Source organism: Macrotis lagotis, chromosome X (genome assembly GCF_037893015.1).
Source record: "Macrotis lagotis isolate mMagLag1 chromosome X, bilby.v1.9.chrom.fasta, whole genome shotgun sequence".
NCBI classification, from domain to species: Eukaryota; Metazoa; Chordata; class Mammalia; order Peramelemorphia; family Peramelidae; genus Macrotis; species Macrotis lagotis.
Genome location: NC_133666.1, coordinates 331006812 through 331031430, shown reverse-complemented (window position 1 = coordinate 331031430; position 24619 = coordinate 331006812). Strand labels below are relative to the sequence as shown.

At 36.7% G+C, this 24619-nt stretch overlaps 1 protein-coding gene across 3 annotated transcripts in view; it reads left to right on the top strand.

Annotated features, from left to right (window-relative positions):
* Positions 1 to 24619, top strand: part of SLC12A7 (solute carrier family 12 member 7) — a 283362-nt gene that overhangs the window by 95789 nt on the left and 162954 nt on the right. The gene's annotated exons all lie outside the window — the stretch shown is intronic.

The following is a 24619-nucleotide window of genomic DNA, read 5'->3' as shown; positions in this document are numbered from 1 at the left end:
TCTTGGAATCCCTATCTGCCTTGAAGTTTTCAGGTCATGTGCCAAATGCTTCAAGAGATTGGAATGCTGTCCTTCTTTACCTGTGTCTCTTGGAATCATTATCTCCCTTGAAGATCACATCCTTCAAGAGGTCCTTCTTGATTCTCCCATATATTAGTAGGTGTTTCCTCCATACACACACACACACACACACACGCATGCACACACACATTATACATGTATACATATTATATATATACATATATCCTTGTGTATATATATATATATATATGGATAGATAGTTAGATCTTAGATTTGTTCATCAGGGTACATATTATATTCTACCACCACCACCCCTCTCCTTCCCCCACTCCCCAGTGAATAACTTCCTGAGAACAGAGTAGAAAATGTTTTGTTTTTGCCTCTTGTTGTTCAGTCTTTTTTTTCTGTTATGCCTGACTCTTCATGATCTCTTTGGGGGTTTTCTTTACAAAGATACTGGAATGGTTTGCCATTTCTTTCTCCAGCTCATTTTACAGATGAGGCAATTGTGGCAAGCTGGGTGAAATAATTTGCCCAAGGTCATCCAGGTATTAAGTGTCTGAGACCAGATTTGATCTCAGATCTTCTCAACTCCAGCCCCATTGCTCTATCCACTGCCTTCTCTATCGATATAACAAAGGGCCTAGAACATTATAATTGCTTATCAATGAATCAGAATGTTGAAAGGAGATATATGGTGATTTTTCCATGGCAGGTTAAAACCTGCTGGTGTTTGTGAAGAGGAGTCAGAATTTCAGTGGAATAATTATTACAAACCCAAGGTCTCCTCCTAGCCAAATGAGACAGTAAAGACAATCTTTACTGTAGGCCAGGATACTTATAATGTTTCATTTTGTTTTATATGTGTATATGACATCCCCATCTAGAAGGAATTAGAGTACATATCTGGCAATGAATCGTGTGTGCCTGTCCTCAAAAGATCAGTCTATCTGAGGTTATGCCCTTGGAAGATCAGAAACGACTAAAGGATTGTCTTTTGTTTGGGGGTGGGGCGGTTCTAGCCACAGAAGCTAATGAACACAGTCTACTAATATGCAGAAAGTGGTGATCTTCACTGAAACGGCATACTCATATTTATGAAATCTCAGATTCTTGGAAGGACTGAAATATCTATAAAGTTCCCAGAGAACCAACTGCTTATCTAAAGCACAGTTTCCTGGAGAGGGGCGGGGGAGGGAACAGTGGGAGGAGGTGGGAGAGAAAGCACTGGATTTTCATTAGCCTGTGAACTTGATTACTGGGATTGTTTGGGTTTTTTTTTAAATTTCTTTGTATCCTCTTTTTTATTGCCTCATAGTGTCTGACACATAGTAGGTGCTAAATAAATGCTAGATGATTGACCCCACATAGCAGGCATTTAATACATGTTTAATTGAGTCTGATAGACAATTTCTGGTTTGTTTAATGACTGCAGTTTCTTGACAACTGGCTCTTTCCTAGTTCCTAGTTTATAGGACCCTGTAACTTGACCTGATTTAGATCTACCTGGAAGCTTGCTTACATATCTCATTCAATTAACATCCTTTGCTAAACCTGGATGATGACATTTTTTCTCCTTTTGGATTAATTTATTTAGGGTAATTATTTATAGTTGCATAGAGTTTAAATAACTGAGCTGCTTTTGATTCAAGGATGATTAATATCTTCTCCCAAACTGTAGTTCTTTTTACTGTTTTGACTATAAATAAGTTGATATTTTTGTAGCACTATAAGACTCCCAGAAAGTATGATTCTCTCCTTGCCATTCTCACAATTTTCCTGAGCCAGATTTTCCCTAATACTTAGTTGTTAGTTGTTTCCTAGTAATGTGTTAAATGTTTTGATCATCCTCTTCCATCCTACAGTCTGAAAGATTTGTTACCTGTAACCGGGAAAATCCCAAAGTCATTTTCCTTATGTACTCACAGACACTCATTGGCACAGGTTTCAGGGAGTGGTTAATTGTGTATAGTAAATGACTTACTTGGTGTACTAATACAAAGAAGGAAATTGGGTTTAGGAAGACTGGAACCTATTCACCAAATAATTTTTTCTGTTATGAATGATATATATGCAACTTTATATATATATATATATATATATATATATATATATATGTGTGTGTATGCTGATATGTATGTTTTACTTATATGGTTGCATATGTGTATGTATATGAGTGGTAGAAAAAAAAGAGAGGGAGGGGCATAACCAACTCTCAATTTGTTTTGTTTGTTTGATTATAAGAGCTTAAACTGGGTTTTGTTTTTTCTTGCTTTCTCATTGTGGGGAGGGGGTGGAAGGGAGAGAATTCAGTTGGACCTGGAAATAGATGAAATTGAATTTAAAAAATAACAATAGCTTATTATTTTATTTGCTCCTCACTTTGCTACATTGAGATAGGAAGTACAAATATAGTTATATTCATTTTGCAAAACTCCAAGAAAAAAAAGTGATTTGCTTGAGTTTAAATAATAGTTGGTTAAGTGGCAAAGACAGGATCTAATCAAGGTTTGTTTTTTTTTTCCAAAATACTAGTCCATTACTTTCTTCTATGTTTTGTTGCCTCTAATAGGAAAACAAAACAACAAAGAAGTCAAATACTTTAAAAGGCTCTTTAGTGTCTCAGAATCTAATAGGAATTGAGATACTCCTGAAACTGGGGGGGGGCGGGGAGGATGAGTAAGATTCTGATCTTAAGCCAGTTTTTAAGCAGTTAATGCTTAAAGCTGCACTAAGACTTTTTGAGACACATAGATGTGTTGCTTGATGGTTCAGTGAGTAGAGTGCCAGCCTGAGAAGTCAGGAAGATCTGAGTTCAAATTCAGCCTCACACACACTTGACACATACTAGTTGTGTGACCTTGGGCAAGTCACTTAACCCTGATTACCTAGCTTCTAAGACCATTTCCAGTCATCCTGATTCATATCACTGGACCCAGACGACCCTAAAGGAGAAAATGAGACTGGTGACTTAGCACAGCAGCCCCTCACTCAAATCCAATTCACTTGCTTGTCATAACATGACTTCCCTGATGTCATGGTCTTCTTTGGTTGGAACAAACATCATCATCATCATCAGATCTATGACTAATAGGATGTAGCACTGATGTGGGACTGGGTGGGCCAGAACAGAGATAATTTTCTTAAATAACATAACTGTGTATGTGTGTGGGAGAATAGAGAGAAGCAACCGTTGAAGTTAAAGAAGTATAAAACAGGGGCAGTTAAGTGTCTTGGTGGATAGAGGAGGACCTGAGTTCAAATTTGACCTCAGACACTTAATTACATAGCTGTGTGATCTTGCACAAGTCATTTAACCTTCTTTAACTTGTAATTGCCTTACAAAAAACAAACAAACAAAAATTGTAAAACATAGTTTAAGTCACTTGTCAACCACCAGTTCTGGTGTTCCTTGTTCCTTGTTCAGGGAGTGGCCTTTCTTTGTTGCCCTATTTTTTTCCTCTTCTCTTTTTCTCTTCTGTTTAGACTGTAATTACGAGCATTCACCAATGCTCAGTCCTTGATTCTCTTTCCTCTTCTCCCTGAGTTTTATCTCTTTTTCATTGCTATGCCTATTACTATGGTAATTTTAAGATCTGATTTTACATATCTCTAGGCTAAAATTTACAACCACATTTAAGATTAAGAACATTTCTATTTAGAGCAACTACTTTCCCCTCAAATTGAAGGTGAACTCACATGAATTTCTTCTATAACTTCTATAACTTCTATAATTAGTTGGGAAGTGTTTGTTGATTCAAAGTATCCAAATAAAAGGATTTTTTTTCTCTGGCAGCCAGGGGTCCCTCATTTTCTAGTCATTGAGACATAAGCTTTTGGATCCATCTAATTCCAATATGTCCCCAAGTGCTGTTCAATTTTCTATCCAAGACTAAAGAAAATGGGTTTAAAAATATACACAAAATTATAACTACAAAAATAAAGATAAAATTAAATGACAACAAAACTTATATATTAAATATAGCAGACTTTTGGTTCTGACTCATTAAATTTAAGACACATAACCTTCCTTTCCCTTAAGGAATAATAGTTAATTATAAACATATCCATTTCAGGAGAGACAGAGAACATTTATGAAGTTCTTATTTTGTACAGGCAATATGCTAAACGCTGATGAAAATACAAACAAGCCAGACAGTCCCTACCCTAAGAGAACAGGAAAGGAAAGAGAATGGAAGGGGGCCCCCATGGGGTCATTGTGGCAGACAATGTCTCTGGAGGAAGATTATAAAGAGAATGAAGGCATGAGTGAGGTGAAGCTATCTAATGCAAATAATAGCCTGAGAATGTGGTTTGCAGTTTGTGTGTGGTTGCTTCCTTAGAACAAAATTATATATACATACTATATATGTGTGTGTGTGTGTGTGTGTGTGTATAAATATATATATGTATGTATATTTTGTATATATATTATATTTATTTATTTATTTATATGTTTGTTCCCTTTCAAGTGTCTCTTGGGTTTGTTTCTTTCTTTTCATTCCCACTATCATCACCTTAATTCAGGGCCCCATAATATCAGGATTACTGAAATAACTTTCCTCCTACTTCTTCCTACTTCTATTTCCTCCTTTCTTCAATCTGTCATGTTGTTGTTTGTCCTTTGTTTTTGAAGAGGACCAGGGATATTGGGGGGGGGGGGTGATGTCTTGACTAGTGTGTGAATTGAATTTAATAGAGGCAGAGTTACACAAAGTTGTCAGCCTTGCTCTCCCTTTGAAGTTCAGTGGCAGGACAAAAGTCAAGACTACTGATGATGGCCTAGGATGAAGTGAATGACCTTGGCTTCTTTGATGCATGACCAAACTCTTGATACTCCACAGTGCTTCCTTCAGTGGCCTTCATGGCTGTTGGAACAAATTAGTTATCATCTGCCCATTCTGCCAGGGAAAGTCTTCACTGTTTGGTGTAGACAAAGTCTGTCAGTTGCCCTTCACCTGGTTTAGCTTGACTGCTGATTTTTTTTTACTGGGATGGAGCTTCTGACCATGTACAACTTCTTGGAGCTGCTGGTAAGGGTTGGGTGAAGGTGGACGCCAAAGGAAGAATAGCTCTGCAAAGGGTTCAGCAGCCCTCACACCTGAGGTACTAGTTAGTCCAAGTGAACACTCCATACCCAGTCTATCATGTGCCTAATTTTTTTCTCTCAGTATTATGGTATAACTAAGCTTCCTAAATCTCCATTCTTGGCTTGTGACTCTACTCCTATAGAAAATATTCTAGTAGCTCCCATTGCAGATCTTTACCCTCATCCTGAAATTAAAATCCTCCACTATTTATCTGTCTGACCTATTTCCCCCTAGTTTCTAATACATAACCAGTGACATGCTGGTAAATGTTTGATAACTAAGATCTGAAGGGAAAAAACTACACAGTACACTTTTAAGTTTAATATTCCTAATTGACACTTTCTCCATTATTTTCTTAAATCTAGATAATCAGTGAAATGAACCAAATCCTAATTTGTAGCATTGACTGATTTCTGAGGTGGGGAGGTCACACTGAAAATATAATCAATGTCTTTGAATTGGGTCCATCACAATGCTGCCTGTGCTTCCTTTAGGTCCACAGTGATCATCCTCCACCCTCCCCCAGCTTGTGTGCTACCATCTTATCAATTGATGCCTTCTATACTCTTCTCTGCATATTCTGAGTTGGCTCATTTTTCCAGATCTACTTTGAAGCTTTCTCTAACAATTTGACAAGTTCACACTGACATCTTCCTCTTTTTAAATTCCTATTACATTTTAAAGTCTGTCTCATTCACCTAGACACCTGATTGCATTCTGGTTGTTTTGTTCTCTAATTAAGCTGTAAATCTCAGTTCTCTGGGGCAGCAGAGGATGAACAGTACAAAGAACACCAAATTAGACATTAGAAGGTTCCAGTTCCCAGTTTTATAACTTACTATGTGATCACAGGCACTCATTTAACCTTCTCAGACCTCAATTTTCTCATCTTTAAAATGGAGATAGATTGCTTTACCTAACCAGCAGAGTTTTTCTGAGGATTTGTTGGTGCAATAGGTATAAAATGTTGAAAGACAGAAAGTATTATATAGATAAAAGGATTTATCATTATTAGTGTTGTTAATACTTTTTTTGAGGCATTTGAAGTTAAGTGATTTGCCTAGGGTCACACAACTAGTAAGTGTCTGAGGTCGATTCTGAGGCCAGAATATATACATTATATCACCTAACTTCCTATTAATTATTTTCTGGGATAATGTGGTCCAGTGGATAAGGAACTATTTTATAGTCAAAAAGATAAAGGTTTATGCACTACCCTGGACTCACACCAGCCATATTATTTCAGAACAAGTTACTTGGCTGTGCATCTTAAGGCTCCAGATTCTAGGGAAATAACAATGACTCACACAGGGAGTATGAAATTAGGTATTGCTCTTTAGTGGTAAATCTGGAGTTACTTTTTTCACTGTTCCCATCCAGGAGTAAAAATGAGCCAGATTTTTTGGTTAATAGTCTTATTTTGCCTATCAGAGCATCTCTTATCTTTGATTCTGATTCCCAGCTCTCCCCACCCCTTACTGCCATAGGCCATTTTTCCTGGCTCATCTCCACATTTTGATTTCCACCTTTGAAAAGGGATCAGTTCATTGCAGAGAGACAGATCAATCAATTCCTCTGCTTCTCAAAGTTAGTATGCAGGAGAGAGAGAGACTAAGAAGAGTCTCTGGTAAAGGAAGTGCTCTGAAAAAGGGTGGAATACAAAGGCAAGCTTTTTATGATAAGATGTCCTACAAAGATGTATATAATCTCCATTGAAATCCAATTCTGATGTGAGATCAATCAATTAATTAATTAGCAGTATTTATTAAGCATCTACTCTATCCTTGACACTCTACTAGGTGCTGGAGATACAGACAAAAATAGTATAGTCTGTACCTTGAAGGAGCTTAGATTCTCTAGGAGAAGATAATAATGTATACCTGTCCAGTGTAGACAAAATCCATACAAAATAAATACGAAATTATTTGGTGGGAGAGGGGAGGAGAAGGACTCTAGCCAGTCAGAAAAGGTTCATGTAGAAAGTGAATGGAACTTTGAAGGGAACAAAGGATTCTAGAAAACAAAATGGGAGAGAAACTGCTTCCTAGGAATGAGGAACATTCTCAATAGCTATAGAGTTCCTCCCAACTGGAGATTTTTGAGTATTGACCCAGTGATGGACTCACCCTGCAACTAGATGGGTAAAGCAGGCATCAGGGAAATTCAAGTTCCAATCCAGTCTAAGATACTTGCTCTGTGACCTTAGGCTAGTTACTTAACCTCTGCTTGTCTCAGTTTTCTTGAATGTAAAATGGGGGTGATCATAGAATCTACCTGGACCCCAGGGTTGTAGTAAGGTTCAAGTGAGATATTTGTAAAATCATTAGCATAGTGTCTGTCACATAGTAGGCTATAAATTCTGACTGATAATAATATTAAGTCCCTACTATAGAGCAGACACTGTGCTGAATATATATATAAAAGAAAGATGGTCCCTGCTTTCAAGCTTAGTTTTCTAATGGGGAAAGAAAAGTCACAAAAAGAAGCTAAAAACTATGGAAGGAGGTGCCCAATTGGGGGAAAGAGTGGAGAAGTTCATTGGAGAAGTCCTAAGGGTTCAGTTCTGGGTCTTCTCTGTCTCCCTCTTTGATGCTTCATTTGGTCATTTTATCCTCTCCCAGAGTTTTAATGACCATTTTTATGTTGATGATTCTCAAATCTACCTATCCTACCCAAACTCTGCTGACCTCCAAACTCCCATCTCCAGCTGCTTTTCAGACATCTTGAACTGGTTGTCCAATAGGTATCTTAACTTAGTATGTCCAAAGTGGAATTCATTTTTTCCTCCTAAACAACTTCCCTTCCTCCCTTCCCTGTTACTGTGGAGGCTGAGACCATCTTCCTAGTCCCTAAGATTCCCAACCTAGGTGTCAGTCTGTAATCTTCATTATCTCTCACTCCCCATATCCAAGCTGCTCTCAAGGTCTAACAATTTAACCATTGCAACTTCTCTTGCATAAACTTCCTTCTCTTCTCTGACATGAGCACCAGCATGATGCAGACCTTCATCAACTAATTCCTGGATTATTGAAATTTCATGCTGGTGGGTCTGTCTGCCTTACATCTCTTCCCAGTCCAATCCATCCTTTTATCATTAAAGTGATTTTCCTAAAACACAAGTCTGATCATTTCTCTCCCTCAGTCAACAAGTCCCAGTGACTCTGGAAGCAAATACAAAATATTCTGTTAGCATTCAACCTATCTTTCCAGTTTTCTTACACTTTACTCCCTAATATGTACTTTTCGATCCAGTGACACTGGTTCTACAAATAAAACACTCCCATCTCTTGGCTCCAGGTATTCTCTTTGACTGTCCCCTCTACTTGGAATACTCTCCCTTCTCCACTTTGATTACTGACCTCCCTAGTCTCCTTTAAGTACCAATTAAAATTCTACTTTATCCAGTTATCTTTATTTATATTCACATCTCTCTCATTAGATTGTAAGCTTATTGGGGAAAGACAGTATAGCCAGGGGAGAAATTAGGAGATTCTGAACTGTGCTTTTTCCTTAAATGGAGATATATTATTGTTGTTATTCTTGTGATTATTATCTTTTGTTCAAAAGTTAGACTAAGTTCAAAGAAGCTTATCACCAGGTTGGACAAAGCAACTCTTGAAAGCCATCTAATAAATCATAGAAAGGTTGGGACCAGCACCAGAGGAGAGAGTACCTACAGTGAAGAAAACAGAAATCCTTCAAGTACTCTGTATTTTGTACTCACACAGACACACAAACTCATACACACACACACAGTGATCATAAGTGAAAGAGAAAATAAAAGAATACAAAAAACAAATATTAAGGTTCTATGAAGATTAAAAATTGGAAGGAACCTTATAGATTATCTTGTCCAACTTCCTCATTTTTTTGAATACTGATTTATTTTTCAATTACATGCAAAGATAGTTTTCAATATTTATCTTTTTGTAAGATTTTGAGTTCCATTGTTCTCTGTCTCCCTCCTTTCCCTCTAACATCAAGTAACTTGATATAGGCTATATATGTATAAACATGTTTAACATATTTCTATATTAGTCATCCAACTCCCTCATTTTTAAAGATGAGGAAACTGAGGCTGAGTGTTGAAGAACCCTACCCACCATCTTACAATTAATAGATAGCAGATCTAAGGTTGGGCAAAATTCTTTCTACCAAATCACATTTCTTAGGGCAGCTTGGTGGTGCCGTGGAGTCAGGAGGATCTGAGTTTAAATCCAGTCTCAGACACTTAATTACCTAGCTGTGTGACCTTGGGCAAGTTGCTTAACCCATTGCCTTGCAAAAAAAAAATCACATTTTTTCCAGAATGATTAAACTTATCCAGCTCTCTTACAACATCCTGGGTAAATGTAAATAGACAAGGGAAAAAAGAAAAAATCAGTCAATTTTTGGATTTGAAAAATGGGTTGACAGAACAGTATTTATTGCAAATCAACTCTGAACATGTCTTAGAATTAAATATTTCATAGGCAACCAAATTAGACTAATTTCAAGGCAACTAGGTGCAGGGGATGGAACACAGCCTTGGAGTCAGGAGGATCTGAGTTCAAATTTGGCCTCAGACCTTTAATAATTACCTAGCTATGTGACCTTGGGCAAGTCACTTAACCCTATTGCCTTCCAAAAAAAAAAAGTTAGACTAAGTTCATTGGTGGTCATTGGTGGATGCAGCAGGGTGAATCCCTGCAGCTTCTTGTGGTTGAATTTTTTCTGCACAGATGAGGACTAGGGCCAGAGAGGAGGTGAACTTCTCTTTTCTTTTCTTTCTTCTTCCTTCACCATTCTCATATATATTAGTTCTACTTTCAAATTTACAGCCCAAAGGAGGAATGTTCCTCTTCAGGGAAGAATATGAATATTGAGCAACTTTTTCTGCAGTGCTGAAATGATGTACACTTCCTGGACTTGAATTGCTTTAATTGCAATAGAGTAGTGAATGGGAATGTATCTGGATTTCACAAAAACTGTAATAGTTTCACTTCCTCTGCTAGAATGTAAACTTCTTGAGGACTTTGGAATATGAACTCTTGGAGAATAGGAATGCTTTTAGACTTCATCTTCCTTGTATTTTCAGTTTCACATAGTACTGGTACAGTGTAAATCTTCATAAATGTTTATTGACTGACATCACCTTGCCTTCCATAGTTTTGTACTAGAGCAGAATGGTACCTGGCAAAAGAAACTTTATTTCTTATTAGTGAACCCAATCCCACTTCATTTGCATCCTTTTTCTGTTCTGGATAGGACTGGAATCTACTCCCTTCTCACCTCTGCCTCTTAAAATCTCTCCTTTCCTTCAAAATTAAGTACAACCATCTCCTCCAGGAGACCTTTCCTCACTCCTCTAGCAGCTAATACTTCCCTTCCTCAAGATAAACCTATTGAAGACAGCCAACTTATATCCCCTTTCCTGCTTATTGCAATGCCAACAAACTGGCCTTCTCTTTGTCCATCACACATAGCATTCCTTCTGATCTCTCCTAGTCTTTGAGGTGCATATCCTTCTCCCCCCTCAAAGAATTTCTTCTTTCAATATTCAATGCTTTCAATACTGTTGTTTAAGCAACAAATGAAGCCATTCCTGGCTACTCCTTTCTGCTAATGCCTTCTTCTTAAACTACCTGTATTTAACTAGTACAGAGTGCTGAGCCTGGGTCAGGAAAACTCAGTCTCCCTGAGTTTAAATCCCACCTCAAATCTGTGTGGCCCTGAATTTTCTCAGTTTCTTCATCTGTAAGTGAGCTGGAGAAGGAAATAGCAAACCACCCCAGGATCTTTGCCAAGAGGATCCCAAATGCGATTCCAAAGAGTCAGATATTACTAAAATGATGGAAGAAGATAACAATAAACAACAGGTTTTTTTTTAATCCTAGGAGTAAAAGTCTCATATTCTCCAATTATAGTATCATATGAATAGAGCTGGAAGAGACCTTAAAGATCATCTAGTCTAACCCCACCATTTTCCAGATGAGGAATAAGGTACTAAGAGGTAAAAGTGTCTCACCTGTGTACAAAATGACCCAGATTTCTAGGTCTCTTTCCACTGTACCTCACATTATTCTTCATGTGATATGATTAATCCTCCCCACAGATGAGTACTATTGAATTGAGAGAATTAGAACAATTTATATTACAGTTCTCCATAAAGCACTAATTGTAAGTCTATCATTGTACTCACTCGTGTGGACGTCTTTTGTGTTTAAGGTATCAATTGTACTTTTAGAATTTGCTTGATCCATGATCTCGGTCTGATTATGGAGCTAGACTCTTTTTTTGGGGGGGTTGCAGGGCAATGGGGTTAAGTGACTAGCCCAAGGTCACACAGCTAGGTAATTATTAAGTGTCTGAGGTCAGATTTGAGCTCAGGTATTCCTGACTCCAGGGCCGGTGCTCTATCCACTGTGCCACCTAGCTGCCCCTTGATGCTAGACTCTTGAAGCACCAGTAATGTGGTTTGACTTCATCTGCAGAGTCTGTTTAAGTGTTCATCATATTTCATCATAATAAAGTATTCATTATAAATATTTGTAGAATAAAGAAACCCATGCCAAACCAGGATTATGTGGATTTCTGCTCTGCATATTTATTTCACCTCAGTTTTCAGGAAAGAGGTATGACTTCTAGTAATTGGGGTAAGTATTAGAGTCAGGAGAATGAGTCAAATGGGGCATTTAATTTGAAGGCAAAAGAAAACTTGGTGTCCTCTTCCAGTTTATGAAGTATGTTCAAAGGGTCTCTGTTACGTAATTCTTGCCTTGGGAATTTTTGTTACTCAAGCAAATAACTGGAAGAAGAGTATTTTCTTTGCTTGTGAGGAGGAAAAGACATTTGGTGTGTGTCCTTCATTTTCGAAGAAGACCATGACATCAGGGAGGTTGATGCCATGGCATGAATCGAATCTGAGTGAGGAATTTGCTGTGCTAAGTCACCAGCTTCACTCTCTCTCCTCCGGAGCCATCTGGATCTAGTGGCCAGATTTGAATTAGGATGACTGAAGATTGCCTGGAGTTCCAGGCAACCAGGGTTAAGTGACTTGCCCAAGATCACACAGAGAGTGTCAAGTATCATAGGTTGAATTTGAACTCAGGTCATCTAGCTGCCTTATTAACATCTCAAAATATTAATTGTTAAAATTTATTTAGCATTTTATTTTCCATATTTACATGCAAAAACAATTTTTAATATCATTTTAAAATTTGGATACCAAATTCTCTTCCTTCCTCCTCCTCCCTCATCTCCCCTCATTGAGAAATCAAGCAATTTGATATGGGTCATAAATGTGTGGTTATGCAAAACATTTCTATAATAGTCTCATTGTGAAAGAAGACAGACTTCCCCCCTCAAAAAAAAAAACTTCAAGAAAAATAAAACTAAAAAATTATGTATGTTTCAATCTGAGTCTCAAAATAGTCAAAGGCAATTGAAAAGTCATGACTGAAAGTAAGATCTATTATTTCTTTCTCCATCATAACAGTGCTCATCTCTCCTTTTTACATTATTTCATTTGAAGGAGTCTGACTGCAGTCTACTTATCCATCAGTTGGCAGTCTCACTAAGCTGCCACATCATCATCATCTGATATCCAAGTGTGAAAGGCAAAGATGGCTAATGCCAAAGAATCTCTACAGTCCTTTTGAAATGATGGAGTCCATGTTTTTAGTCAGTTAATACATATCTATTAAGTGTCTACCAAGTGCCAGACATGTTCAAAGCACTTGAGATAAAAATAAAAATAATTTAGGGGATGTCTAAATATAAGAATTCTTGCCATCATGGAGTCTTGGGTCTTTTGGGCTGCCAGAGATACAGGGTCAGGAATGATGGTCTTGTTAGAAAAGTCAAGACATAATTGGTCTGTATTAACCTACATCAAATTACTTACCATTTTAGGGAGGAGTAAGGGGAGGGAAGGAACAAGAGAATTAGTAACTCAATTTTTTAAAAATGAATGTTAAAATTGTTTTTACATGTAATTGGAGAGTAAACTAAAATATTATTTAAAAACCTATGACAGAAATTATTCTGGATAGCTACCTGTTAGAGAAGGTGGAGGGAGAAATACAATATCAAGTTATTTAAAAAAGAATCATAGCCATTAGCACTGGAAGGGATTTGGAGATTATTTAGTCCAGTTACTTCATTTTATAAATGAAGCAGGCTAAATCTAAGAGAAGTCCAAAGTAATAACTGAGTAAGAACTGAAATTTAGACCCCCAACATTAGCTCCAGTTTTTTTTTTCCTATTTTACTCCCTTCCCTTAAAGAAAATCCCTGGAGATGTCACTTAGACAATGATATTTTTTTCTTTTGGGATTCAGTTCTGCAGATCTGTACTGACATGACTATTGCCATTTTCACTTTCACCTCACCTGAGATCAATATCTTTGTAATGTTTAAAAAAAGTTTTAAAAAAATACTTGGAACATCTTGCATTACAGAAATGACTTACTAAGGCAAATAATTAAAGGGGTTAGCATGTGGCCAAAAACCCGTCTTGCATGTTTCTCAGGAATTTTTTTTTTGATTGCACTATTTAGATTATTTGAATTAAAGAAAAGTAAGTGAGGTGATTCCTATTAGTAACCCATATCCTGCTACTAATTGACTCAGCATAATCTTGCTTATAACATCTATTATTGAGTAGTGAGGACAGAATTGTTACTGTGGTTGAATCATTAGGTGATAATGTGAATGTGTTTATGCTTAGAAAGGAACTGATTAGAACTGAAACAAAACTCTGAAAATGAATCTTATGCAAGAAAAAAATTATTAGTCTTCAATTTACATAGAAGAAAAAAAGTCTATAAATATTTTTTTGAGTTCCTTGCTACCTGAAAAAAGTTTTTATTCTTCAGCTAATAGGGAAGGGAAGCCAGAACTGCTGCAGTAGTCTAGGGATCAAATTCTTCTTTGGTATCTAGTGATTTCAAAAGTCTTAAGTCAATTTTTAACTTCAACGTTCTATGCCTTGGTACAATTCCTGCCAACTATTTATGAAATGAGTTTGAGTATCTAAGGGCAGATATTGGCATCAGAGCTTTGGTTACTTAGTTCTCCTCTACATTAACATTCATCATTCTGATTTAAAATAACCTGAGGAAATGAAGACTGGATAAAATGGAAGAATGAATGTTAATTTTTTATTATGCATTTGTGCTTTAATTTTCATTTGTCAATGTTAGTGTTAAATATTGATGAACGTTTTTACAAATAAAGATTGTTGGATGCTATTTTTATATACATATATGTCATATAAATATGATGGCAGGAAGCACATTTTTGCTTTTCTCTATATACCCAACCCTTAAGCCAGAGCTTGGCAGACAGTAAGTATTTAAATGCTTGTTGACTGACTTCTTTGCTATACAAGTGAAAATTATAAAGATTATAAAGCTAGAAGGAACTGTAGAGATGACCTGATCAGGTCCTTTCAGTTTTACTCTATATCTATATATGCTTATATGTGAGTGTCAGAATAGCCATCTGTAGAGTGGGGGGGAGGGGTAAAAAGTTATGTAATAACTTTATTATGTCTATAATGTCTTATATATTTAAAAGGAATAGCAAGTTGTATACAATAGATTTGGAATTTCATGGGCAAAAATGAAATAAAATAAAAATAAAAAAAATCATATAACTCTTTGATGACAGAGACAGAAATCCAATACAGCAGCAGATCTATAACTAGCACAGGGCAAAGTGTGTGTGTGTGTGTGTGTGTGTGTGTGTGTGTTTAAGGGGGGCAGGAATGTCAGAGGTGGAATATCTTCTCCTCTCCTCCTTTCCTAGGGTTCTTTGTGCCTCTTCAACTCTCCTCCATAGCTAAGCCCATGATATCACTGCCCACAACACCCATCAGCAATATTTATGGTGATCTCCTTTTTATGTTTCTTATGCCAGTCACTTTTTTCTCTTCTCATCCCCTCAATGACAGCATCTCCCAAGGTACTTTTGTATAAGTCCATTATCCTCTTATGTTCTCTCTTTTACCCTGGGGTCTGTGACCTTGTCAATTTTTTAAAAAAAAAAAAGTTTTTTTTTGAAAACTATTTTGACATAATTGGTTCCCTTTATAATCCTGTGTGTTATTTTATGCATTTAAAAGCATTATTCTGAGAAGGGACTCATTGACTTCTCCAGACTACCAAAGAATTCTACTATATACTAAAAGAGTAAAGCTACTGTAGCTTCTCCTTTGTTGTCTTTATACACACCCATAGTTTCATTTACCACCTTCATGCAGGTTGTTTCCATGTCTGTATTCACAGACCTGATCTCCAGGTCTAGATATCTCACCACTGACTGGGTCACTCCATTTGAAGGGATTGCTCAATCTGTCCAGAATGGAATTTCTTTTTGCCTAAAAAATTTTTCTTATCTCTCCTTCAAAATTGTCCTCCAAACTTCTCCATATCTATGGACTCCATTTTCCCAATCATGGAGGCTAGAAACCTTAGTCATCTTTGACTCTTTCTTTGCTTCACCCATCATATTCAACCAGTTTTGAGGTCCCATTGACTACCTCCATAATAGATTTTGTTTCTGCTTCTTCCTTTCCATACCCATTTTGAATGAATAAAATAAAATACATAGCTACTTTCTTGACATTGGCTGACAGGTATATCAGTAGCATGGACAAATCTCTATATTATCAGAATACTATTTGTTTTCCCCATGAAGATTCTCTTGAAAGAAGAAAATGCACTAATTGGTTCCCAGCATCATTTTGTTCGTTTAGTCTATGTAGTAAATGATTAAATTGGCTATCTGGCACAAAGCATTATTGTATGAGTTTGAACTATAGGAGCCAGTATTTCTCATGCCCTAATCACATCTAGATAAGTTGAGCATGCAAGTTCCAGACACATAGTCCTCAGAGATTAAACCCTAGAATATAGGGGGTCATTAGCAATGAGGTCCTTCATGATTTGTCAGTCAGCAAGATTTTATTAAGAGCATTCCATGTTCCAATCACTGTGCTGAGCCCTGGACATATAAAGAACAGCAAAGATAGTGTTCCTCTCCTGAGGCATTCACATTCTAATGGAGGAGGCAACATGCAATAACTGTCTACAGTAAGAGAAAAAAACATATTTTTAATTCAAGGATGTGTGGTGAGGGAGGCAGAGGAGGCTGAGATGTGCCTCACCTCTGATTATGAAGGGAGTATACATCAGGCACATAATTAGTGTAGTCACCAAGGGTATGCACTCAACCCTTCACAATCGGAGGTGAGACTCAGCTCTACCTCCTCTGCCTCTTTCTCACCACACATCCCTGATATAAATGGAATCTCAGAAGGAAGGCATCACCAGTGTGAGTGATAGAGAAAGTTCTTCTAAAGAAGGTGGGATTTAAGCAGAGTTTTAAAAGAAGCCAGGAGGTGGAGATGATGAGAGGGTGTTTTTAATCAGGGGAAAAGCCAGTGAAAAGACTGTGAGTCAGGAGATGGATGTTTTGTGTGAGGAACAGCAAGTTCATTGTTACTAGATCATGGAGTAGGTGGAGAGAAGTAAAGCGTAACTGAAAAGATAGGAAAATTGGAAATAGAGGAAAAGACCAAGTTGTAAAGATTTAAAATGCTAAGCAGAGCATACTTAGATATAAAGGATCCATCAGTTTTTTGAGTAAGGGGATGATTAGGTCAGATCTGATTTTAAGGAAAAAATCACAGCAAAGGGATTTAATGTTAAATGGTAAATATTTAACAATCTGTCCTTTTTGGGGTGGGGGATGAAGGGGAATGGAACATGATACATGTTTAAGCTTGTTGTCGCTATTATTGAGTCATTTTTCAATCATGTCCAACTCTTCATGGCTCCATTTGGAGTTTTATTGTCAAGGATCCTGGAGTTATTTGCCATTTCCTCCTTCAGATCATTATGCAGGTGAGGAAACTGAGACAAGCAGGGTTAAGTGACTTGCTGGTAAATGTTTGAGGTCAGATTTGAACTCAGAAGATGAATCTTCTTGATTCCAAACCCAGTGATCTATCCACTGCTTCACTTAGCTGCACCTTTTTAAGTTAAACCTGCATTATTAACATTTTTTCACTTTCTTAACTCTAGGTAATTAACAAAACAATAAATCAAGTCCTGATTTGTAACATTTGCCAAATTCTGCTTAAGAAGTCACACCAAAAATTTAATAATCATCTTCTAAAGAGTTGGATTCCAGATGGCTCCAACACACCCCCTAATTAACAACTGAATGGCAATAGGCTAGGAGTGGAGAGACTGGGAGTTGGTTATTGGAAGTCCAGGTGTGAGCTGCTGAGGCCCGCACCATGGTCGTGTGAGTGGAGAAAAGAGAAAGTTTACAGAACAGATTTGGCAGCAGATGAGAGATGAGAAGCTAGTATAATAAAGAAGTTGAGAATCACATCTTGGTTTCCAGCCTAGTTGACTGGGAGGATGGTAGTGTCCTCTCTAGTAATAATATAGTTTAGAAGAAGAGGGGTTTTGAAGGAACAATACCCGACTACTGTTCTCTTAAAAACTGTGTGTTTTAAATCAAGAAGTTTTATTAATTTTTATTCAGAACCACTCAATGAGATGTCATCATAAAACAGTTTTAGAAAAAATGGATGGACTTCAAATTGGTTTTGCATACCTTTTTTGAAAAATAGTCAGGAAAAAACCTTAGGTAATAATATTGACTTGTATCTTCCTAAGTTCACCAGGGTGATATGAGAGTCATTCATAAATACTGATTGGTGGTCTTAATTTTGTTTTGGTGAACTAAACATATTTATTTATTTAAATTATTTATTTATATTTTTAATTTTTTCAACTATATGCAACAGTAGTTTTAAACAGTAGATTTTTTTGGCAAGGTTTTGAGTTTTACATTTTTCCCTACTAATATAAGTTTTACATGTATAAAAGCATACTAAACATAGATTGTGAACTTAGTTTTTGCAACATTTTTTCCTTTTGATTATTGGTACAAATACTGGTACAAGTATTCCTAGGCAGTCTGAAACCATCTTAAATTGGTCATTTCCCCCTTAGTTCAGAAAATTCTAGTAAAACTCTTGACTACTATTAATGACTCATATTTATATGATGCTTTACAATTTATAAAGCACTTTCTTCACAACAGCTCTGTAAAGTAGACAGGGCAAATATTTCTTCCCCCATTTTACAGGTAAGAAAACTGAGGCTAATACTGATTAAGTAGTTAGCAGTATAATCAGGAGTCAGACTCAGATTTTCTGACTCCGGGTTTTCAAACTCTACTCAGTTCTATGTAGTGCTCAAGTGATTATATCATGGCATCCTTAGAAATATGTTACCATTATAGATGATTTGCCTGACTAGGCACAGCTTACCTACAGTCCTTGAAAGGGTTAGATGAAAGTCAGGGGGACATTTCAGGTGACTGAGGAACAGGGACCTGACTGCAGTTAAATCACAGGAAATTCAGTCTTTGGCCACCCTTCCTTCCTCCAACTTAACAAACATTTATTAAGCACCTTCTGTATAGCAGATACCCTATAAAATCTGAGAAGACAAAGAAAGACAGAAATAATATGTGTCTTCAATCTAATGGAGATTACTATCGAATGGGGAGGAGCTCACAATCTAGCATGAAACAATTCACACATCATGCTTGTATAATTCTCAGTGTAGATGCTTCCTCTTCAGATAATCAGGAGTTGACTGTAGTTTGTTTTAGTAATTTCTTGCATTGAATAAAAAAAAATCTAACTTGACTCATTCAGAACAAAGGAACAAAGTCAAACTGTGCCTCAATAAGTTGAGAATTTGATCCCTACTTGTTCTAATGATTAATTGAACTCTTTCAAAATATGCTTTAGTCCATTATCTTGCTTTGTCAAGTGAAAGTGTTTTGTTTACCTTACTTACATAGGGACAGCTAGTGACCTTGTCCAATTGCTCCCAAGGCAAACATTTGTCAAAGATTAATTCCAAGTAAGAAAAAATAGTCACTTGTCAGAATCAAAATAACGACTATGAATAAATCCATTGTTTTGCTAATTTAAAAGGTGAAATTATTCATAAATATATCACATTGGTGGACTTAGGAGTTAATAGAATGTGTAAGAGTCTTGGAATGATTTAAGTATTAGGAGAAATATACTTTAAAGAAAGTAAAAGTTATCAAGATTTTTGTCTTTGGGTTTTAGACAGGTAACTGCCGATAACGACATTTAGAACTAATAATATAGCAAGGAGGCAGGGAAATCAGAAAACTCAAAATATTTTGACACATAGGAAATCTTTGAATTGCCTTAGATATAGGAGTTCTTAATCTGGCATCTGAACTTTTAAAAATTTTTGGTAACTATATTTCAATATATTTGGCTTCCTTTGTAATCTTATATATTTTATTTTATGCATTTATTAACATCCCTATAAAGAAGGGTCATAAGTTTCAACAGAATGCCACAGAGGTCCATTAAGAAACCCTGCCTAGAGAATGTGTAAAACTCTAAGTATGTGCAAGAGTTCTAATACCTGAATTGTAACAGTTCAAGAGAAAGAATTATAATGTGATACATAAATTAGTGAGAAAGGTCCCCTGAGTTTAAATTAACTATATAATTGGAAGGGTAATGTTTTAATAAGTCATTAGTTTTGTTTAACAAATTTTACAATACTAAAGAAATTTAGCATAAAAATGCCAAAAACATAACTATGTTTTTGAAATTTGGAACAATACCATTATCAATCAGGCAATTTCAATTCAGTTGAATGCATTTCCAATTATCTTACATAGAAAATCACTTTATTACCATTGACATTGTATACTGATCACATCTAAAACTTATTGATTACTAGAAGAGCAATTTTAATAACTTGAATGTTATTAGAATATACTGAACAATTAAAAAAGTAGGAAAATTGTTAAAAACTTGTTATTTTATCCATTACATATTCTACTTTATAATGTTCTATAATTGCAATTTAGAAAAATAGATATTTCCACCTTTGCTTGTAATTAAGAAGAGATTACAGTTAAAACAATTTGACTATTTCTTATGAAATTCATAATTTTGTTAACTAAGTTATTTAGGGTTATTATCATAATATAAAAAAAATATATTTTTTTTTTGCTCTGGCTGAGAAAGAATACTTTGGACAGCTCTAAGAGGAGAGATAACACTACAGTAATCTCACAAATTTGTTCTCCATGACCACTTTGTGACTGTGTCTGTTCCTGAAAAACTGAAGGATAGTTTATGTTGTGTCCCCAAATAATTGTCTCCCATTTGTCTACTTCCCCAGATTATCAATCAACCTTTGATCTTTGGAGGTGGAGGAGAGGAGGGGAAGAGAAAGAGAGTGGAAATAAAGCAGGGCAAGGGCCAAGGAGAAAGTCTTGTGTTTTGCTTGCTCCCAGTCACATCCAGATAGAATTGCCTATATTGTCCCATCTATAAAAAGTAGAGGAGTTCATAGAATTTAGAATGGACAGAGATTCTATAGAATTCTCTTCACCAACTCAAGTCTTTAGGTTCTTTGAATTACTGTTAGATAATATTCTTACAGAAGATTGGGAAATTTAGAACATATTTGAGTTCCTGACTCCTCCTCTGGTGTGTGCATATCCACACATATCCACACAAACATATATAACACATGCAAGATATACAAAGGATATATAATTTTATTTATGTAATATGATGATGATGATGAGGATGAGGATGAGGATGATGATGATGATGATGATGATGATGATGATGATATCCTTCATTCTCGGAGACCATGTCATCAGGGAGCAAGTAAATCGGATTTGAGTCCTGGGGGGGGCATGTTATGCTAAGTCACCTGCCTCACTTTCTCTTCTTCCATCTGGGTCCAATGACCAGATATGGATCAGGAAGATTGGAGATAGCTCTAGATGCGAGGCAATTAGGGTTAAGTGATTCTGAAGGTCACACAGCCAAGAAGTGTCAAGTGTCTGGGGTCAGATTTGAATTCAAGTCCTCCTGATTCCAGGGTCAGTGCTCTATATACTGTACCATCTAGCTGTACTTCAATCTAATATGCAAATATACAGCTAGGTGGTACAGTGGGCAATCTGCTGGGCCTGGAGTCAGGAAGATTCATATTCCTGAGTTCAAATCTGACCTCAGACACTTGTTAGCTGTGCGACCTTGGGCAACTGACTTTGAAGTTGGAAGAAAGGAGGCTAGGGGAAAAGGGGGCTTAAGGATGGAGCTCAGAGAAATGGGTTTGAGGGAAGGGGATACTTAGGGATCTTTGTAGATTCAATTTGGGAAGAATTCACCAATCTAACTCAGGAGGGTAAAAAGGCTTAAATTTTAATTCACAGATTACTGCAAAAATTCACCAACTTACTACAGTAAAGTTCTCAAGTTAAGTTCTTTGGAGAAGCAGCAAGATAGTGTTCCAGTAGAAGTAGTAGAGTTAAGTAAAGAAGATACAACTGCAGTTAGACTGGTGAGAACATCAAGGGCAGTTAAGAGAGAGGAAAGTTATTTGGGGACCACCCTTCACCAGAGCAGGCTGCCTTCACTTGAAGACAAGCAACCGGAGGATAGATGGTAGAGAAGAGCATAGGGGCAGGAGAGCTTGGGAGGTGATACTACCCCAGAGTGGGCTACCCCAAAGGAGGAAGAGCAGTTCATCTGAGGGGTGAGCTGAGCTTTTAAGGAGGACACATGAGGGGGCAGGTAGCTTAGAGGTCAGAGTTGGGGTGACGAGAGGAGGGATGGTATATCAGAGACAGTCCTTTCAAACAGGGAACCAGCTATGTCTGGGGGCAGGGATTTACTGAGTCCTGGCCAGAGACAGGTAAGGTACTTTATTAATAAAGTTCATTGACCTTCTCTCATAATTTGTGCAATGAGAAGGGGAGGGGAGAAGATACATACATGGTCATTACAGAGGATACAGATTAATGGATATAAAACATAATTCTCTGCCAATATTTCCCCTACTTCAACATAACTCTATTTGCCTCATTTTCCTCATCTGAAAAATGAGTCAGGGAAAGAATCACTTCAAATATCTCTGCCAAGAAAACCCCAAATGGGGTCACCAAGAGTAGAACACAACTGAAAAAAGACTGAACAAGAAAACATACATATACTCCCACATGTGTGTGTGTGTGTGTGTGTATATACATATTTATGTTTATAGGTACATATTCACATTCATAATGAACATTGGATTTAGATTTAGAAGACATGGGTTCAGTCTCAGCTCCTCCATTTCTTAGCTCTCAGCTAAGAAATGGAGGAGCTGAGACTGAACCCATGTCTTCTCAAGGTTGTTTCCTCTTCTGTAAAAAGGAAGGCGTTAAGTTCTTTGTGGTCAGGAACTTCCATTTTTGTCCCTGTATTCCTCACACCTCACATGATGCCAAATAGTAGGAACTTGATAAATGTTTTTTAAGTTGCAATGAATTGTTGGATTAGATGACCTCAAAAGTTCCATCCAGCTCTAAATCTATGATCCTATGATCTTACTTACATCTCTTTGGGGGATTTATTTATATTTTCACATCTTTCCCTTCAGTGTGCAATTACTCATGTAATCATCATAATTTCCTTATCCAATACTCTGGACCATTCCCTCCTTCCATGTATACCTCAAACTTCACTATTCAATTTGTTGGCCTAACTCACTGAATTACTTTGAAAACCTTGAGGGATGGGACTTGAAATTGGTCAGGTTTCAAAGCATGGACTTTGAGAATTTGGATGGAAATCTCCTTCCCATTCTCTTTGTCCTTCTGCTGCCCCTCTCTCCTATTTACAGCTCTCTTTCTATGGCAAAGTTCCTATATGGAAGATTGGCAGAGGAATTGCTCTGTTCATTCTATTTATATATCCATTTATCATAAATCTTAGTTCCCTAGCCAGGACATTTATATTTCATGCATTAGAGAATGATTTATTTGCTAGTCTTTATTTGTACAGCTTACAAACTAGGGTCAAGGGTATGTAAATAGATAGGGCCAAAGGGAGTGACTACCTCAAAACCTTATAAATCTGTAGTAAATTAAGCCCTTTAAGCCCTGCCCAGTGATTCTGGCTCTATCAACACCGCCGGGGTGACAAAGCCACTTTAGCCAAAAAAATCTGTGCAACCCCACATGGAGCAGTTCAGTAAACAGAAGAGCATATGTGGACATTGCCTGGTTAAAGGACAGTAAAAAGAAAATGGAAGAGTTGTAATTTTTCCAAAGAAATATCTATTTAAAATGTTAGTCAGAGAATGACCAGGCAGTCTGACATGCACTAGAACTAAGCATAGTATCTGGCACACAGCAGGAGCTTAAAAAAATGTTTATTAACTGGTTGACCCTAGGTTTTGGGGAGAATAACTTTTAAAGTGTTAAGGGAAAGAATTAGTGGATTTCTATAGACAAAAATTCTACAGGGAAAGTCAGCCCAGGTGTTATTAGTAACTATCAAGATTGAAATTCAGAAGACATAAAGAGAAGCAATGCAGATGAGCAAGAAAAAGGGAAAACAATGTGTGAATATATAATTAATGCATTACAAAAGACTGGGTTAGCTAGATGATGCAGTGAATAAAGTGCTAGAACCAGAATTGGAAGATCTGAATTCAAATATGATCACAGATACTTATTCACTGTGTGACCCTGGACAAGTCACTTAACCCTGATTGCCTCATTTTTAAAATCTGTAAAATGAACTGGAGAAGGAAATAGCAAACCACATTGGGATCAGGAGGAATTGGACACTAGTGAAACAACTCAATAAGGGCAGAAGTAATGTTTTATTCATGATTTTTTAAAAAGTCTTCATTGTCCCTTCTCAATGATGTCCTATTTCTTTGCAACCTCTAAAAAGAGTTAAATAAAAGACATCAAAACATTAGGTGGTAAAGTGGATAGAGTACTGCTCTTGAAGTCAGGAGGACCTGAGTTTTAAAGTCATTTACTGTCACTTTACTTTGTTTACCTCAGTTTCCTCATACCTAAAATGAACTGGAGAAGGAAATGGCAAACCACTACCAGATGTTTGCCAAGAAAACTCCATATAGGATCACTAAGAGTTGGACATGACTAAACAACAACAGAGAAGAAGAGAAAAGCTCTTGGAACTGAGCCTTGATAGATAAAAATTGTTTACCAAGGTAAAGAAACAATAAAGGAGACTTGAGAAGGAATGGTCATACAGGTAGGAGGAGAACTTTGAGAACCTACCATAATGAAAACTAGAGAAGAAAGTATCCAGAAGAGGGTGATTGATTGTGTCAAAGACTGCATAGAGATTTAAAAGAATTAAGATTGATAAAAAGCCATTAGATTTGGCAATCACTGATGTTCCTTTAGAGTGCAGTTTTTTTTTTTCATTTAAAGACCTTTATTAACGGGTGCTTGCAGTTTGTGGATTTTTGAAAAAATCAGGTGTACTTTTATACAAATTAAAAATGAGGTTCTTAAAAATCAACTTGACCAGATATGAAACAATTAAAAAACCTTTAAAGGTGTATTGAGAAAACCAGGCTTTTTAAAAAACATGTTTGTCATTCCCC